At 43.7% G+C, this 14,397-nt stretch overlaps 1 long non-coding RNA gene across 1 annotated transcript in view; it reads right to left on the bottom strand.

Moving 5' to 3' along the window:
- Window positions 1–14,397, bottom strand: part of LOC139049199 (uncharacterized) — a 49,245-nt gene that overhangs the window by 7,906 nt on the left and 26,942 nt on the right. Inside the window, exons 3-4 of the long non-coding RNA XR_011508187.1 lie at window positions 6,939–7,785; window positions 72–199 (exon numbers count right to left, since the gene is read on the bottom strand). This is a non-coding gene — a long non-coding RNA (uncharacterized lncRNA). The remainder of the gene's footprint in view (window positions 1–71; window positions 200–6,938; window positions 7,786–14,397) is intronic.

Below are 14,397 nucleotides of genomic sequence, written 5' to 3'. Positions count from 1 at the left end.
ACTCGGCCGTGCCAAAAATTCAATCGCTCAGGTTTAATTACATGTACGCACTATCAGCACTGCCATCTCACCTTGCAGTACTCCTCCAATAACTTTTCTGCCAACGTATTCCTTGCAGCTGCAAGGGTCACCCTTCTGGCTGTGTCACCCACAGCCTGCTGCGAGAGGCAGCCTCTTGTTGATGTAGGTCATGAAGGCCCTGCATAATTTGGGAAGCACACTAGCTTCTAAGCTGCACGACTAACGAACTGTAACTATGCTGTTTAAGGATAAGCAGCGCAATTAGGGCAGCAATAACAACAGGCAATACAAGTATTCATCTGCATGAGGTTTCATATTCTACTTGACTGTACATACATTTCATACCTGAAATGTTTTTTTTTTTTTTTCATCAGTGAAACAGGAATACTTCACGTTTTCACTTGAGGAGCATAGACCTTGAAATCGTTATAGAAACGTGCGAAATTGGAAATTACAGTTCCTTTCACAGCCGCACCACTAATGCAGCTCATCGTTTCTTTTATGTGAAGTGAAGTGTTTGCATTGTGCATTTAACCTTGTAATATATCGACTTCCCACAAAATCCCAGTCCCCAGCAGTCCATAATAGCATGTACAATTCAGGCGCATAGGAAGTTTCTTGGTCTATTTTAATCTTTAATTTCCATACCACTGATATAGACGAACAGCCATTCACGAGTGCTCAGCCAAGAACCACATTACATGATGTCACGCAAGTATTGATTTGGCTTGACTATATGTATCTGTTGTGTGACATGGCATTTGCATAAATACATTTGTCACATTCACCTCATAACAATTTCACTTCGAATTTGTGGAAGTTGTCCGAAATGACTTTGCCATATGAAGCTCTGCCAGTTAACAAAGGTGACATTGGCCCCCTAGAATACACTCCTAGCTTCATACATAGGCAAGCTTTGTTAGCAAGCCACTAGATAATCGCACATGCATGACTGAAAGTTTGTGCAATATTTGTTCAAACGTGCAATGAATACATAGCATGCAGGCACGCATTCAGTGTGCTGTTGTAGTTGCCTTCATTCAATTTTTACTACCTTTTTGTGGGCATCTCCCATGCCTTAGGTTTGTCAACCCACCAGTGACACTACATACCCTCAAAGAGGTCTTCACGGTGACCTTTGTTCTGCTCGCCAGTTAAAATCATTCATGGCTATGTTCTTTATTCATGTACTGCCACATTACTAAATATCCAAACTACGTAAACCCTACAGCATCGAGATGCAGTTTTTATGCACAAGATACGTAGCATTACCATACAATAACAAGAGTATCCATTAAGTATGCATTCAGTTTGACTTCACCACTCCAACTAAAACTGAAAGCTAAACGTTCTGCTCCTCAGGTGAGTGTGGTTGAAACATGAAGTTGCCTAAGCATGCACGTAACATATAACATAGCCAATAATTACCAAGACTGTTACATTCATTAGCCAGACGTCTCACCCAATTGCATTTTACCGTGTGGCTGCAGGTGATATTTTCCAACTAAACTGCCTTGTCAATACAAATGCTTGGACCTTTGCCAAGCGTCTAGTGATCAACGGGTTTACAGTGGTGCATTAGAGATATCCTGTTGCATACAGTTGATCCTCAAAAAGGAAAGATTGAGGATTGGTTTATCAGATGACATCTACAATGGTGGAAGCAGGCTTGAGCATTTTGGAGCAGCTCATGGAGCAGTAATAATGCCATTCCGGAGCAGCTTTGGAGCACGAAAGTTATGTTTTGGAGCACAAAAATTGTGTTTTGGAGCATGTTTTTAGAGTAAAGTACTTGTAATAATTGCAACTTCACACTGACATACAAAAAAACGCAAAGAAAATCATTTTATTCAGCATGCAATTTGCTTGTTAGAATTACTTGTTAGATTCCAGCGTGGAATCTATCATTCTAATGCGCTCAAGCACCGCCGGCAATTTGGAATTCACATCAACGAGCAAAACGTTTCTAGTTTCCACTTTGTCCATGTCCTTCGATTTTACTCCTGTGCTGATGAGTTCCTCGGCACTGGTAAGTAATGCCTTCAGGGTGGATAGACGGCACTGCAGGGTGGCCTTTTCCTCTTTCAGCTTTTTTTCTTCGCTGCTTTCTGTCAGTGGCTCGTCACATTTCCGTTTGCGTGATTTTGATTCTTCTTCCATTTCAACGCGTTTGCGATAACCACTGTACGACTTTCCAACACACTTCAGGAGATCTCTAGTGATTGGCACCTTTGTGACGTCACCCCCATAACGCTTCAAGTATGCTTTCGTTTAACGAAGGCTTGACACACTTGTTATTGACAAAGAGGCTCCATGGTGAAGCGCCTGCTTGTTTTCGCTGAATCCTCTCTCGCAGTCTGCGTTGCCATGCGGCAAGGAAAGAACAGCCCTGACGAGCCTTCCCAGTCTTGGGTATTTGGGTTCGCCAGTGGGCATTTTTAGTGCAAACACATTAACCCAGTGTTCAACAACATTTGTTAAAACATCCCAGTCAGAAATTTCGCAGCAAAGGTGCAACCACTCATCAGTTAGAGATGCAGGGTGTCTACCAAGTTGACATTTCCAAATTCCCTGAGTTTTCCAGGTTTTCCCAGAGCACCTTTGCGAAATTCCCTGAATGAGCCAGAACATTGTTTTATGTCAAGACAGGCTGACACCACGTTGCCCGATGCTGTCACTCTCTAGTAAGCATGCTGAAACAAAAAAAAAAATGACTTAATCCAGTTTGAATAGTAAGGAGTAATATTTATTTTATTTAAAAAGAAAACAGAAGGAAGGTGATAGTAAAATGCACAGCGAAAGAAATCGTAAAGCCCATTCCAAATTGAGTCGAACATTTTCAAATACGAATGAAAAGGAGATGCATACATTAGTAAATATTTTTTAATATAAGCTATTTCTATCAATTGATAGCAAGCTCATCTGTATGAGGTCATGAACTTTGTCATAACTAAGGTTCTCTCTCAGCAGCTGGGAAGTCAACCTCAACTGTCCTGACATACTCTCAGCTCGTACACATCTCAGTGTTGGGTTTCACTGCTTAAACAATTTATTTTGGTTTGGATAAAGGACACCTGTGTTTCAGCGTCAGTCAACACTTAGTTTTTTTAGCTCAAGCTCCTTCAAAAAGGCGGCGGCACCCTTCCTTTCCCGTTAATTCCTTATTGCGTCGGTCCTTTCTGTTCTCATCCTCCTTCTAGCACGCTTTCACCACATGGATCATCTGAAGCATCCTCTTGGTCAGTTGTAGAGTCAATATTTGATTTTTCGGACTTCCGAGGGGCCGCAAAAAAAATTGAAAAAAAAAACGGGCAGTCTGAAAAAAAATGGCTGTGGCTTAGGTAAGGTTAAGCCCAGGATGCGAAGCATACTAGCCTTTATTTTAGTTGTTGAACCACTGTTTAGCCTGGTGAACTGCTGTTGCTTGGCTATATTTGGTTCGGCTAGACGAAGAAACAACTCATGCATTACTTCTTCGCCTTCAAGAGTGGAACGCGACAGCGTTCCCGTCGACCCGCCAAGGGGTGTAAGACAATGGGCTACAGGGCAGCGACTACGCGCCCCGCATTGGACGCGGTGAGCGTCGAGCAAAGCAGCGTTCGGCGCGGCAACGAAATGTGCGCCTGAGCAAGAGACGCACGCCTTAGAAACAGCGCGTTTCTAAGGCAACACCGCATTCACTAGAGCCGCTTTTGTACCGCTTTGAAGCGTTGTACTCGTGGCTCAGTGGTAGCGTCTCCGTCCCACACTCCGGAGACCCTGGTTCGATTCCCACCCAGCCCGTCTTGCAAGAGTTGAGCCAAAGCCACTTCTCCTCTGTTGTGACGTCACGGTGTCACGTGATTTCATGGTCACCGCCGCGCCTGAGGAGCTGGGTTGAGCCCTCGTAATATGCTTCGCATAAAATTAATGCATGTCTTTAACTGCCTTTAATGGCTAAAATTACCACAGGCACGACTGAAAAAGCTCTGAAGGCCTGCCAGTACGCTTATTAGGCATATCAGGGCTTGTACTGTGACAGGAGACGGGGTGCACGCATGTGTAATTAAGGAATACATACTGTGTCCCGTGACAATTGCCCCCCCTTCCCACGCTTCTTATGCTTCACCGCCTAACACTAATGTACTGAGGCGAAGCTAAATTTCGGAGACTGGCATTACGCAACGCGCTGTGCTCTGCGAGCTTCAAAGCCAATTGCGAGGATTACAAAGGCGGAGTCGGTGCCATTGGTGACAGCGGCGAATTCTTTCAATGAAAAACACGGCACCGCACGGCAAGAAGCTTAATAGCGAACATAGAAGCAGCTAGGCCTAACGTTGCCGCGGTGGTGGTTACGGCTGCCAGCGGATCTGCCTGCGAGAGTGCCGGTTCGAGGCGGCGAGATAATCAAAATAGCGGCGGTGGCGGCTTTGATTAATGCCATTTCAGACCTGCAGTCAGGGCAATATACATTGACTATATGGAGTACGTGGTGGTGCCGCAAAACCATGCAAATTATCGGGCATGTCCGAAAATCGGGCGTCTAGAAAACCGGTCGTTAACTACTCTGGCAATACATCGTGCCGATGACACGGCGTCAATGACGATTCGTTGCGATTCCTCTGTTACTGAAGCCAGCATTAACACGACTTTCGTTCCCTTTCAATAAAGTTACAGCTAATTTTCCCTGATAGAAGCGCAAATTCCCTGAGTTTTCCCTGAGTTTTTCCAGACTGTTCAAATTCCCTGAGAATTCCCGGTTTTCCCGGTTGGTAGACACCCTGAGATGATACTTCGCTGGGTGGCATGACTTGTGGCAGGGCATTCGCGATGTAGCGCAGTGACGTTGTGTAGTGGTCTCCTACTACACCAGGCTTCAAAAATCTACTGTGGAACAGCACTTTGTTGTCCAAAGGTAACCTTGAGACGAGGTACTTTGTGCTGGATATATAGAAAGCTCTGGTCTTGACATAGAAAGCCTTTTTCTGAGTTGGTGTCCAAAGCTCCATTTCTTTCTCAGTATCTAAGCCAAGCTCAGGTTTCACTTTCCAGTTAGCTTGCGATTCAACTTGAACATTCTTCAAATGGAAACCAGTTACATCTACAAACGACTCCTGCCGCAAAAAATCTGCCCATCAGCTGTTTGACCACAGCAACTATTTCATCATAAAATAAATGAAGAAGAGGCTCTTTGCTCTGAAACAAGGTTTGAAACTTGTCAAAGAGCTGGGCGGCATTCTGAACAAAAAGGAGTCGTGCTCGGAGCGTGTTGTCAGAAAATGCAGATGCGAGGCGATTGTGCCTTATAGATGAGGATTTTCTTGGTTCTGCAGCCTTGGAAAAGAAAGACTTCAAAGCATCATACAGCTTAAGCACACGCTGTATACTTGGTAATAGTGTCAGCCACCTGCTGCTTAAGTGCCGCAGGAACTCCAGCTGTGGCAATCCAAGTTTCTGTTAGAGATCCTTGATGTCCGCATGTCTTGTGATGTCCGCATGTGTTTGTAGAATACTTTGCAGCGGTTTTTTTTTTTTTCTCGAAAGTTTAGACTGCACACGAGACAGCTAAATACTGCCCAGGGGCGTATTCTCAACATTCCATTTTCTATGTCGGATCCATTTGGTCCTCTGGCACAGGTTGGGTGACGAAGCCGCAGCTTACAAGCATTTGTGGATAGCAACTGGACCTCTGGCTCCTGTGGAGCGAGTGGTAAAATGCCACAAGATCAAATGGTTCCAAAATGACCAGTGGAATGTTAAGAGAATACAGCTCCAGCTCACGTGCGGCCTTACACCACCCGGCATGTAAAAGTACAGTAAAATCTAGCCAATTCAGCCTTCAAGGAAATAGCAACCATGTTAAAATTATCTGAAAGTCCAAATTATCGAATGGCCCTAAAAAAACTGATGAAAACAGTTTGCATCACAGCAGTTTTATAAAATGAACACCTGGAATATTGTTGCAGTAAATTTGAGATGGAAACAAAGTGACCGCGACAATTTTTTGCAGTTTGGTCAAGTTTTTTTGCTTTTCGCACACTGTCGGGAACGTCGTACAACCGCTCCAGAATCATAAGCGCCTCCGCGGCTCTTTTCGCAGTGTGACGCAGTAGCCGTAGTGCCTATTCACAAATGGCCCCATCACGATTTGAGGATGCTTCACCGCATGAACTCTGATGAGGTGAAGCGTCCTCAAAACCCGGCGGTTTAACATACTCGAAGAGCGGAGAAAGCACGTGGACGCAAGAGAGAGATGCGTAGACGTTAGAACGCCGTGACCTGGCCATCCCAAAGTAAACATACAAAATAAAACTACACGACCCGTGACGCGCAATGTCCGAAACGGAGCGACTGGCCGATGCGCACGCCCGGTGGCAGCGGAGGGATGGCTTGAATTTAAGAGATGCAAAACTGAAAATATGCAGCTGATTTATACTTCGGCAGTGGTGGACTACCGATAGACGTCGCGCCTGCCATAGCACACGCGCCTGAGGTGTGCGGGCATCACTGTTCCCTACACAGGTTCGGTGAGGTCTATTAGGTCAATCACTGACGTCGCGGGTGGTACCAGTGCGAACCTTCTCGTGTGCGAACTAGCGAGCGTCCGACACCATAGGGTTTGGGACCGCGCTGCTATTTCGAATTATATGAGAAAACGGGGGTCAAATAATCGAGAATTTAGTATGCTCGACAACCTGACCTGATGTCAAGCGAGGACCAACAAATACAAGTGGCACTAGCTTGTTTCCTACTGCATACCATATATCACGAAAAATCAAACAATGGCGCCACATTTTCGTCCACTGCAGCTACAAGGCATGACCACCCAGCTTCGCTTTTAGACAATCCCGTCTGCGCTGCCCTCAAGGCTGAGCATTTAAGTTACATAACTGCTATAATGTAGCATTTTCTAGATTCGGTAGCTTCAATACACTTACTTTTGCTCATGTCCAGGCTTGCAGGCGACCCAACGGCAGCAGCTTACAAACACAACACCAAACAGCTTCGCACGAAGTATCGGATCGGATTGGATTGGATCAGATCGGCTAGCCCACAGTGAGGAAAAATAACCCATAGGCTTCGCTAAATTTGACGGTAAAACATCGAAGTGGCCGGCGCGGCGGAGTTATGGCGCAGAATTGTGTTTTAGAGCAGGATGGCTTGCACAAGAACATGCATTCGATTTTAATTGCGCATCCAGAGCTACAGTGCAGTAGCAGAAATAGTTCAGTGAATGGGCATGCATTCATATGTGAGAAAGCTCGAAGTAGCACAAAAAACCGCAGCTAAACGGCAGATAGCACAGAGCAGCCAAACAAAGCTACGAAAGCTTTGTTTCGCAATACAGGCTTGCATATGTTGTGTGTTGTGAGGTTGACATTACATAAGAGTGCATTGTTCTCTTGAGAATGTTTGTAACAATAAGACATATGTTGCAGTGCCTACCCAACAATTTAGCCACACGAAACAATATGTTGGTGTCTCCTTGCAGTGACACAAGCAGCACGGAGATTGAGAGCACACACATGCAAGTAGGAGTCGCATTAGGGAAGCACTAGCAAGTTCACATGATGTGCTGTCATTGCGACACCTCACCCAAATGCGGGTGCAAACATCGCGGGACGTCACCATGGCGAAACAGCACTGGATGATACCTATGCAAGAGCAAGGTTGCAGCCAACCTACCACTAGGCATGCAGTCCATTTGAGCAGTATGTGAAACCAGCTGTCATTCTGCTGACCGAGAGGCACCAGCCAGACATGCATGTCTGTGTCGAGTCACACCTGCACCACACCAGATGATCAGTCGCCGAAAAAGTATACAAACGCTGCATTGGCGTGTTTAGGCTGGGCCGAAATTGACACAATAATCACATGCGAATTGCTGCCTGTGCAAAAAACATCGTTTTGTGCCAGTGAAGGCTAGCCATGTTCACTTACAATGTTACTTACATTGTTACTGTTACTTACATGTTACATGTTACTTACACTTACATGTTACCTACAAGTGACAACCACACTATGGGTTCATTAGACTGTCTACACGTATCGCATGCCTGGCTTTGACACAACCTGACTCTTGTGCTCCCAGTGCAATTGCATCCAGTGCTGCTTCACAACACTACCACTTATCCTCACATATTCTTGTCGTGATGGCGGCAGTACATTGTATTAGCAGCAAGGCTGAATGACTGGTGCTGCACGCTAGTAGAGTGAAAGTAGCAGCCTCGCTCTGTCGGTTACATCTCTGCATGTTTTCAGGACAGCAAGTGAGAATGTGACAGCACGGTTTGTTAGGTAGATGTGTAGGAAAGCGCCCAAGTTTGGATGAAAGTATCAGTGCTAGTGGCATTGCATGGCCATGTGTTTTGCCGTCTAAGATGACTACACGTTCAGCAAAACTCTGCCTTTCACAGTAACATGTGTAGAAGCATTGCTGACGAAACATTTTTATTGCAGCAAACTGGTGAGTTACAGACGCTGAACCACCAGGTCAGCAGACTAGCTGACACAATGGAACAGCAGCTGAGGCCCATTTCGGAGTTGGCCACAATCATGGCCTCGTTTATAACGAATGGAACCCAAGTTTAGTGTTGATTTATAAATAATGTGTTATCCTTCCATATGTAAGAATTAAAAGTTCTTAAAAATACCAGCATACGTTTGAAGGTTTATTAGTAATGTAGTGTGGCAATCTCATGGTTACAACTGACCGAAGTTTTTTTTCAGCAATTCTTGGAGCAAGTAACATTGGGTGTTGGAGCAGTTTGGAGCAGACAAAATTCTATTTTGGAGCAATTTGGGGTAGAGAAATTTATTTTGAAGCAGTTTGGAGCGGGCCAATGGCAATTATGGTGGAATGGAATGTACAGGGCACTTCGAAACCACAATGAAATATAAAAGACCAACACGAAAAGAACAATAAAGTATGTCAACAGGCAGCATTGCGCATGTTTTTCTGTATAAAGGTAAGAGCATTGGTGGCACTATGATGGAACTATATATTCTGGTGCCAACGCTCATAACTGCAATGTTATTAAATCATGTGGTCCAATCAACGTGGTAACACACTTTCTGGTTCACCATATGTCACTGCAGACGCAGAGAGCCACGATCAACCCCAGACTGGTGAAAGTTAAAGCTATTCCAATCTGTTTTTATAACAATAGCAATTACATGGACACTGTAGGCACATTTCTGCCGTCAGTGTTGGTGTGATGTTCCAGATAAATTGCAGGGGTGATAACGACATCGCCATGCACTGTATGCTGTAAAGTATGTGCAAGTCAAAGCATGTGAGGATGAGCCAGCGATGCCATTTGGGGAACTCAAGATGTATTCAAATATTATAATTACAACCTCCCAAGTGGCCGCACATGCCCCGACCAGTTGCAGGAAGCGCTGAAAAGTCCACTGTTGCGAGTGCAAAAATTCATGCGAGAGGCACGCTGGCTTGGTGTGCAACATGTGAACGGCTGTAGTCTTTTTTTGTGTGTGTGGAATTCGCTCTCTGTTCGCGGCCACTGCCGGAGCACACATATGCCGCAGTCATTGTGGTGTAGCATGGCACAATTTCCTCCAAATTTATGTTTGTGGCACAGTATGGTACAGGAATGTGCCTTTCTGTCAAGATGGTGCAATCGACAAAGGAGTCCCACCCTTGCAATAATCTTGTGAACTACCATGCACTTCCAGTGCTTTTCAAGTGTGGAGAGGTAGTGCACAACTTTGTTGTGGCATTGGTGTATTGAAAAAAGCCTATCTTTAATCTAATTCTTGCACCCTCACTGCCAACACATCATGTATACTTCGTGTAGATTACACAAATATATTCCAAAGCTATAAATTCCATGGTCCGAGCAGCTAAATCCTACGCTCAAGCTGAAAGGAAATAGTAATGAGGTATTGCGCACTCACGCTTGTTCGTAGTACATACTACGAGCATGACATGTCGAAGTAAACCTGTTTGGTCTCCTCAGACGGAGGAGAAATCTCATGTCATATTAACGACTTCCAACACAAATAAATCGCAATGTGTGTCACAATGTAACGTATGTAGGAAACAATATGGAAGTATCCAACAACAAATTAAAAGAACCACGAGGAATATGGCCAATCGTTGAAGGAGGACAAATTATAAGAAAAGAATTGTGGCACAAAACCAAGTGAACAAACACAGTCACAGCAGAGGCGACAGAACATGTCTTCCAGTGCATACAGAACAACAAACTGTTGCCACAAACGTTGCAGTGCATACCTTTACGACTTATGCTATCGAAACCTAAACTGTGTGTAATAAATAATTCACATGGACATAAAGGAGGTGGAAACTACGAATTGGCATATAAAGTGCATGCATTTTTGGTTTCGGTCATGAGTCAACATGACCTTGCAGAAGCACATGGAAATACATGGTAATAAAAAGCTTTTCTTTGTCAGCCATTCCACAAAAATCAGACTTTCTGTCACAGCGATGCGGGTGAGACTTTGAGATACGCTTGATATTGCAACATAGCTCGCAACATAACATTTAAGCAAATGTGGTGACTGGCTAATTCCAAAACGCACCTAAAAACAAAAAGCTTCGTGTGATGCGCCCCACACTGCTTTTTTAAACAATGCTTCGTTTCCGTTGCTTCATTTCCGTTGATAAAAAGTTGTACTTTTTAACAGACATAAAGCTAACAGTTCAAGTTCGTACAGGTGTTGGAAACATGCTGCCAATTTAATATTGCACATCACAAAGCTTACTGAATGTGCAGCAATGCTACATACAGTGCACCACATGTTTGAAGATCATTGTTGTGTGTCACTCACGTACATACAAGTGTGTTGTGTTACACATTTCACGTCATGGTGAACCTCTTTCAGTGAAGCTTTCCGAAATTACATGTTAGCGGATTTATTATAACATTTGTCCCTAGGTTACACACAGGTGCCATTTTTCTCGCAAGACCACAATTTCAATTTTAAACACATTTCATTGCGATTCCTTTGACGGTTAACTCAGGCAAGGCACTTGTACAGTTTGCGTGTACTTTAAAAGGAAGCTTTGGTGTTTAAGTACATTAGGATGTTTACATATGCAAATGCCGTTGACATTAGTGTTACCAGTGGGATGGCATAATTGGCTTAGAAGGTCATTGCTAATTTTAAATTGCGAACCAAAGCCAAAAGGGGTAGCTGCTTCATATAACGTTGGGATGACTCGGAGATGTCACATCCTACACTAACTCAACATAGATACCTACAACGCTTCTTAACACACCACATATGGTGCATGCGCTGAAAAAAATCCAAGCTGATGATATGTCCTGATGTCATGGAGAACTTTTGTAGGTAACTCGAATTAGCCTTCATCGATTGCTCAAACAGAGTTAGCACTGCAGCATCGGTAATTAACGCTTAACACCTCCCACTTTCTTTTTTACAGTTTGATTACCCAAGCTTACTTTATGCATTGGCTTAATCTCTTTCTCACCCATTAAAGGTAAGGGGCGATTTACTCATGCCTAAATGCTGCTAAGAAAGCAGTTGCTGCTCAACAGTACGTCATCTTGTGAAAATCACTCAAAATGACATTCCTTGTTAAATCACTGCTAAGGCTTGTGGCATTAAGGACATGCTTTTTATACATGCTACAAATATCTGCATTTACACATTACCAGATTTTTTTAATGGCTGCTGTTTTTGTAGTTTCCTCTTTCATCCTTATAAATCTTCCCAAGAACTTGGACAGTGCTTCGGCACCGTGCCTTAAGCAGACTGTTTCCTGTTACCACTAGAATCAACCTTCATTGCATTCTTTTAGACGTAGCTCTTGTTTCCTTTCTCAGTGTGGAAAAAAATATTTCTTTTTGAACCCCGACTTCAATGTGTGCAGTTAGTAGTTTTTGTGCACAGATTTTATAATTAGCTCTGTCTTTCCGTGTCACTTCAACGTTTAGGCATTCGTGCAGACCAGCACAATAAAGGTATAGTGAAAGTGCAGACATGAACAAAGTGCTGGTTTCCAACAAACATTTATTTTAAATGTGAAGCATACATACACATTGAAAAAAAAAAGATAAATGAGCAAGTGTTGTGGGAACTTGTAATTAACAGTTATGTCCTTGAACCTTTATAAAAGACAAAAATATCTTCAAGTTTACATGATGAGACATGAGAACGACCAAAATCTAATTGCTAGTGCCACCTTCATTGAGCAGCATCCTGTGCACTAAGTGAGATTTATTTTATATACAGCAAAGGTGGTGATGTGAACAGAGTACACAATGGTCTAGCTGGTCATGTCAGCGTTCACATCCGAAAGAAAGAAGGGGAATAAACTTTATACACAACATACACAGCCATTTTCGTCAGGCCACTATCTGATTTGTCATCATGAGAGGGTGAACAAGAACAAAACATAGCCCGCCAGCACCACTAGAATGTAAACTGATTCTCCTACAATAATGTGTAGTTGGCACCTTGATGCACTAATCAAACACTATTTCACAGTGCTGGTGCTTGGTAATTTCATTTGTGGGGGGGGGGGGTCATTTCACTTAATTTATTTCCACCTTAAAGGCCCGAGGGCATTACATAAGAGGGGGGGGGAGGCATAGAGGAACATATGACACGGCTACAGAGGTACAGTATCAGTACAGTGAAGTACAGAGGTACAAGTGTAACAGCAGATACAAAAATAGAAATAGCTAAAAAAATACAGCACAAAAGTGCAGAGATACAACAGCCTAAAAATACAGCAGTAGATTTCCATACAGCAAGAGCATGAAACACATTAGCTATGCATGTACAATGGAATATGGCTGATTAATTTTTTCCGGAATAGTTCGCTGTCAGTGCATGAGGCTATGGTATCGGGTAGACTGTTTCAGTGGGTTATTGCTTGAGGAAAGAATGAGGTTAGCATTGATGAAGTACGGCTGTTAAGTCATGCTATGGCGTTGCTGTGGTTGATACGGGAGGAAGTTCGGTGTGGCGGTCTTAAGAGAGGGTGTCTGGACTTTGGGTGATAATAAAAGGCTTGGCGCTGCATGAAACCCGGAGAGCGGAACACCTGTGCATGTTTCTAGAATTCCACAACCAGCATTACCGTAGTAGACAGAGACAACATATGGATGACAAAGTTATTAGGAACATGGCAACGCATACTTCACAAGCCTGCTACTTTAGCCATTCCTCTAGATGTGAATGCATTTCTAGCTAAAGTTTGGCAATTTCACACTCTCCCTACTTTTCATATTTGTGTTCTATAAATGTCATTCTAACTTGTCTAGTATCATTTTAATGCACAGTTACAAACTGGAACATCCTTCTAATCCTTCCAGGCTTCTGCTAGTTATTTATTTTGAAGACGTTTGTACTTGATTCACTCAACTTCCAATTGACAGACAGCTGGCTTATGCAACCTGGCACAATCAGGGCCCAATTTTCAGTGAAACTGTTTCTTTTGAGTAGTTGCATATAAGATTTCAGTTGCCAGTAATTAAGCCACACACCATAAAATATTGGCCGCCTACGACTTCACTTTCAAACATTGCCTGTAAACAGTGCATTCGAGCGCTTTCTTCCTTTTTTAGCAAATTGCTTCACTCACAAACATTTCAGTTAGCATGGATATGAGCCGCTATTATTCTCCCCATTTTCAACAAATTTAACTTGTATGGCTGTTATAGTTCTCTCAGGAGAGCAGGCTAAATTATACATTCGTGAAACACACTTACGGTACTTAAGTGCACCGGAAGAATTTAGTGCAAAGGCCGCAATTAACCCACACACTTTAAACTTTGCCTAAAAGAACAGATTCACGTTAACGCAGCTCTGCCAGACCGTCAGAAAGGCCATCTGTTGAGTCTCGTGAACGAATTTGCGGACTGTTTTTCAACGTCATCCAAAGTGCGGCGCATGTCCATCACAAAGCGCCGCATTATTACAGACGATTCTGCACATCCTGTTCGTCAGCATCCTTACAGAGTGTCTCCAGTGGAAAGAGAAGCGACCAGGCATCAGGTGAAAGAGATGCTCCAAGACGACGTGATCCAGCCATCTACAAGTCCATGGGCTTCCCCTGTACTGTTAGTCAGAAAGAAAGACAACACACTACGCTTCTGTGTAGATTACAGAAAGTTGAACCATGTCACCAAGCGCGATGTTTATCCATTGCCACGCATCGACGACGCATTGGATCATCTACAACATGCCAAGTTTTTTTCTTCGTTGATCTTAAATCAGAATATTGGCAAATTGAAGTTGATGAACAGGATCGTGAAAAACAGCGTTTGTGACACCTGACGGGCTTTACGAGTTCCAAGCTCTCCCCTTCGGTCTCTGTTCCGCACCTGCCACCTTTCAGCCGATGATGGATACCGTGCTTGCTGAACTCAAGTGGCA

This window comes from Dermacentor albipictus, chromosome 8, assembly GCF_038994185.2.
Source record: "Dermacentor albipictus isolate Rhodes 1998 colony chromosome 8, USDA_Dalb.pri_finalv2, whole genome shotgun sequence".
Taxonomy (NCBI): Eukaryota; Metazoa; Arthropoda; class Arachnida; order Ixodida; family Ixodidae; genus Dermacentor; species Dermacentor albipictus.
This window is presented reverse-complemented; position numbering and strand designations above follow the sequence as displayed.